Genomic DNA, 5,599 nt, shown 5'->3' on the forward strand with positions numbered 1-5,599 from the left:
GCCACGAAAATGGCAAAGATCCTCCTCAATTGCTTTTGCTCATTTCTTGAAACACACTGGACGTTTCCACACTCTTGGTGCTTTTGCCAAAATAACTTGGATGGTTCAGCACATCACCATGGTTCACCTGCAAAAGCTCATATCTCCCAAAACAGTTCACTCATGTAACAAAGCTAAATTTCTTTCTCTTTTAAATAGCCAGTGCCCCCAAAATGCTTCATCCCGTCATTGAGTAAGCACTGCAAGTCCAAATGTGTAGATGTTTTGTCCCTATGGCAGAGACCATTGAACTATCCCCCCATGTCTTTCCAGACTTAGCCCAGTCCTTCATTGACAATGGTTACTGTACTGTTTTTGTCTAGCTAACAGAATACACTTGTGGATACTGAGAACCAGTATTAATGCAAAGAAATGACTGGAGCATTTATTGTAGAGAATAAGTAGGCTGACACTGAAGTATTGAGAGAACAGTGACTGAAAATCTAATTCAATCTACACATTGGTCTTCTTAAAGATCTAAATAGATTTTCTCTGAACCCTGAGAGACAATCCCTCTGCAGTGAATGAGATGCAGTTTTCCCCCTCAGTCTAACCAAGTCTATACGTTCAGGGATCATTTCTAGAGTTTCTGACTTGAGGAATGTGTTTCTAAAGCATTTGGTCTCGCTGACCATGATGATGAGTTGTGATATTCCTTTCTGAGCGTGAAGCTGACAGAGAGTAATGATTCACTTCATATGCTCTCTGTCTTTGATGATCGTTCTTTGTTTCTTTATGGAGCATTGAGGAAGGAAATGTGATCAGAGTGGTAGTAGCATATATGTGGAAATCTAATATAAGTAATGATAAATACATGCTAAGTTTTCTAATAAACTACGGTTATTGCCAGTCTTGAAGTATTTGTCTTGTCCATGGTGGACTAGGTTACTTGAAAGAGGTCTACTAATCTCAAAGATCAGCACCTAGTGATGGCAGTCTGACCCTGAAGCTTCGATACGGCCTTCAAACCATTAACTACAACTCCATTTTAACCACTGCTGAAGGTTGCTTTGGTACGAGATTCTTCATTCTCTGAATGAATCAGCTGAGTGGTTCGCAGCGCCACCGCCACACGGAGACCAGTCTGCTGCCACGGCAACTGGCAAAACTGTTTTTATGAACGCCGGCGACATCCATTCCCTCTGAATGAATTATCTCTAAATGTGGAGAGGTTGTGAGAAAAAAAGAAACTGGCTCAGTCAAAAAATGTGGAAAAAATAATGTTCCTTAATAAAAATTGTTGAGTATTCCCTGTCCCGCACACGCCCCCGGCCATAGTTACACAAGCACACCCAACTTGGGCCATATTTTCCCAATACCCAATAAGACAATACACAAATCCATCCATCTTTATTTTAAAAGAATGCTATCCCATTGTTAGTACACATGAGTGTCACTAGTCTAAAGCCTCCAGTCCACTATCTTGTTGGGATCATTTGGATGCAGCCTTGGCCCTTCACCAGGCAAGCTCGCTGTTACTGAAGCTTCTAGCAATGAACCCATTTTCAAACCACTTCCTCTCAGTGGTTCAGTGCTCCACCAAAGCTTCATTTCCCCTTCACTATCAGCACCTACTTTCTTGACTTTGTATTCAGCTTTTTCTACTGTGACATGTCAAAATGTCAAAAGGTACATTGTTTGAAGCCCATCTCTACACATCCATGTTCCACTTCCACAGGTGTTTCCACTTGACTAATCAGACTGTGTGGCCTTTACAGGCCTTATCATGTGCCAGTTGTCCAGTTAGGACGCTTTTTAAGCACACCAAGTCCGCTGTGTCCCTCTCAGCATCCCAGTTACCTGCACCGGGTCTCGCTCTCTGCAGCCGCACCTTCATCACGTTGCCATCTGTTGCTGCGTCTTCTCTGTGTCCTCTTGCTGCGTAACTTTGTTTTAAATTCAGCAAGACATATTGTCTCATCACATTGTGTGACATGGATCTCGATTGGTTTAAGGACTCCAGTGTCCTTTAACTCTCGCAAACGAAGATGGCCCAGGAATTTCACCTCCCATAACTCTTTTCATCTCTATGACAGAGGAGCCGCGACCAGCGGCTACCGTGGGTCGTATCTGCAGCCCGTCTGCTCATGGTGCTAACAGCGTGCTAACCTTCTCCAGTACACCGGAGGGAACACGCTCTATAAATCTCTCTGGTTTCTCTGGGCCCATAACCTTAGGGGCATATAAGCACACCGGCACATAGCTCATTAGCTTTTTTCTATTCAGCAGGCACGTTGGTTGATGTTGTGTTTGAATGATTCCATGTATCCTAGTCACCTGGAAGTTGCAGTATATCCGAGCAGTTAACCAGTTCCGGAGATGTGTGTCTCCCTGCCCGCATTTCATCTCGGTAGGAGACTCTCATGAGCTGTGTGTTGCTTGTTTGGGCCTGTTGCATGCCACGGCAGCTCTCGAGGGGGCTGTTTGTGTCCATTGCGAGGCCCTGCCCGTGCGCGTACTGAGGTCCCGCACGGCCCTCTTTTCCGCAAACGGCCAGATCCGCTCTCCCTGTGGCTCGGGCCCCGCGGCTGCTGAGGCGGCTCGGCGGTTTCAGTCACGTGGATCGCAGCGAGATCTGCTGGAGGTTTCCGAGACGGCTGTTGCTCCGTCTCGTCCTTTGTCTGCCGCTTCCGACTCCCCCAGTCCCCGTTCGTGGGCCGGGCTCTCGGCTTCTTCTGTTCGGGACGCTAAACAACGTAGTGATTGCACTCTGGCTCTGAGGAGCTCGTTGTGCTTGGCAGCGTGGAGGAGGGAGAGGACTTCCGGGTGTCGGGGCGACGTCATCAAAAGAGAGCCGCGCCCGATTGTGATGTCATGAGCTGTGGCAAAACGTGGTCTGGATTGGCCACAGGCTGTCTGGGAGCCACCGGTGGCAGACTGGATGATTGCTTCCTGCAGAGCCACTCCGTGCCCCCGCGCCGGTCCTTAACGTTTTTCCAGGATTTGCACGGTGAGTTGTATAAATCATGGGATTAATTTTACTCTGCCTGGCTTTCTACTCCCCAGCTGCTGGAGTATGGCAATGTGGCGGGGATTAAGGACTACGGCTACGGGACGATGCCGCGGGTTGTAGACATTCTGGTGAGTTACCTCTCTCCCCAGCAGATGTCGTCTTTCAGCCAACCGGTGCTGCCCACGGGACCGTGTCTTCCTCGTTGGTGGGGAAGGCGGCGGGCCAGGCTGGACTGAGCCTGCACACCATGGCGGTTTTGCTGGCCTACCAGGCGGGCCTGTTGCTGGAGATGGGCCACCCACCGTCAGCGCCGGAGACGGAGTGTGGCTTCTCGCGGTCCCCCTTGTGCAGCTCGGGACGCAGGGCAACGCTCCCGCGCATCCCTCCCCGGCAGGTCGGACCTGAGGGACGTCAGCTAGTCTCGTGGAGGTCCTGACTGTTTAGCCCCCGGAGGCCGACTGAGGTCCGGTCCATGGTGGCCGCTAGCGTTGTTGTCCCGCCGCTGTGGCGCTCGGGAAGCGCTAGCCGCCACCGAGCCTTCCCCGCTCTGCCAGCCCCAAGGGGTGGCAGTGGGCCGGAGGTTTGGCTCCCGAACTGCGGTTCATCGGCAGGTTCTACCTGGCAGCCCGCTTCAGGGGCTCGTCCTTGATCGGCACGTTGCACCTACCACCAGCCCCGCCGGCCTGTTTCTGCGGCTGGTGCTTCCTGGTTCCCATGAAGGACGGAGACCCGCGCCCTATTCTGGTTCTGCGGGTTCTGACCGGTCTCTGAGGAGACTCATGTTCAAGATGCTCACCATCCCCACCGTTGTGTGTCACATCCGGTCCGAGGACTGGTTTATCACATGGATCTGAGGGTCACATACTTTCACGTCTCCATTTGTCCTTCACACAGGAAGTTCCTGAGGTTCACCTTTGGGGGCCTGGCGTACCAATATCAGGTTCTTCCCTCCGGCCTGGCACTCTCCCCTCGTACTTTCACCAAGTGTGTGGATGCGGCACTGGTCCCTTTGCGGCTCCAGGGCATCCCGGTCCTCAATTACATTGACGACTGGCTTATCCTGGCTCGGTCTTGGGAGTTGGCGGTTTGCCATCGAGATGTCGTCCTTGCACATGTTCTTCGTTTGGGGCTGAGGCTCAACGCGTGAGTGTGGCACCCGCCCAAAGGAGTGTGTTCTTAGGGGTGGTGTGGGACTCGTTTACTATGCTAGCACGTCTATCTCCGGCACGTGTCGAGTCCCTTCTGGCCACGGTGAAGAATGTGAGGCTGGGCCGCGCCATCACAGTGAAACACTTCCAGAGGGTGTTGGGCCTCATGGCAGCTGCTTCCAGCGTGATACCTTCTGGTCTTCTGCACGTGAGGGCCCTGCAGTGGTGGCTGAAATCCAAGGGGTTCTCCCCGAGGGGAAACCCGTTCCGCCTAAAACGGGTTGCGCACAGATGTCTTCGTGCCCTATCGGTGTGGAAGAAGTCTTTGTTCCTGTCCCAAGGAGCCGTGCTGGGGGCACCCTGTCGCCGTGTAATCGTTTCAACAGACGATTCCCTCGCTGAGTGGGGCGCGGTCATGGACGACCGCTCTGCAAGGGGTGTTTGGCAGGAGCATCACTCGTCATGGCCCATCAATTGCCTCGAGATGCTGGCCGTGTTCCGGGCTCTGAGGAGCTTCCTGCCTGCACTCCTGGGTCACCACGTGCTGGTCAGGTCTGACTATACAGCAGTGGTGGCCTATCTGAATCACCAGGGGGGTCTGCGCTCGCCCCCTCTATGCAGACTGGCGCATCAGATCCTCCTGTGGTCCCAGCGGAGACTGCTCTCTCTCAGAGCCATGTTTATCCCTGGGCTTCAGAATCAGGGTGCGGACCTGCTGTCGAGACAGGGGCTGAGGCCCGGAAAGGCGGCTCCACCCCAAGGTGGTGGAGTCCTTGTGCGGAAGGTTTGGACCTATAGACGTGGACTTGTTTGCATCTCGGGACACTCCGCACTGTCCTCTGTGGTTCTTCCTGACGCCGCCGGCCCCTCTAGGGCTGGACGCCATGGTGCGTGAGTGGCCGAGGCTGCGTCTGTACGCTTTTCCCCCAGTCGCTCTGCTCCTGGGGATCCTGGAGAGGGTCCGCCGGGAGGGCATCCGCCTGCTTCTGGTAGCGCCATTCTGGCCAACCCGAGTGCGGTTCTTGGACCTGATGGCGCTCCTGGACGGTCCACCATGGCAGGTCCCTCTGAGGAGGGATCTGCTGTCCCAGGGTGAAGGCCGGGTTCTTCACCCTTGCCCCACCCTGTGGCGGCTGTGGGTCTGGCCCTTGAGGGGGCCCAGTACCTAGAAGCGGGCCTGACGGCAGGAGCGGTCGAGACTCTCCTTAGCTTCAGGGCCCCGTCTACACGGAGGATGTATGGCCTGAAATGGAATGTCTTCTCTGCCTGGTGCAGAGGACGCATGCTGGACCCTGTTACCTGCCCGGTGGTTCAGGTGCTGGAGTTTCTGCAGGACCACTTCTCTGCGGGGCTCTCCCTATCCACCCTCAAGGTATACGTGGCAGCCGTTTCAGCTTTCCACGCCCGTTCGAGGGATGGGTCTCTGGGGAGGCTTCCCCTGATCGTGCAGTTCCTCCAT

General features: G+C 53.8%; 1 non-coding gene and 1 pseudogene across 1 annotated transcript; both read left to right on the forward strand.

Moving 5' to 3' along the window:
• Window positions 1-594: 594 nt before the first annotated feature.
• On the forward strand, window positions 595-810 carry LOC117937821. The gene has a single exon (XR_004655262.1). It is a non-coding gene; the product is annotated as a small nucleolar RNA U3 (small nucleolar RNA).
• Window positions 811-2,068: 1,258 nt separating this feature from the next.
• Window positions 2,069-5,309, forward strand: LOC117936931 (annotated as a pseudogene).
• The last annotated feature ends 290 nt before the right edge of the window (window positions 5,310-5,599 follow it).

The sequence above is a fragment of the Etheostoma cragini genome, chromosome 2 (genome assembly GCF_013103735.1).
Source record: "Etheostoma cragini isolate CJK2018 chromosome 2, CSU_Ecrag_1.0, whole genome shotgun sequence".
NCBI lineage: Eukaryota > Metazoa > Chordata > Actinopteri > Perciformes > Percidae > Etheostoma > Etheostoma cragini.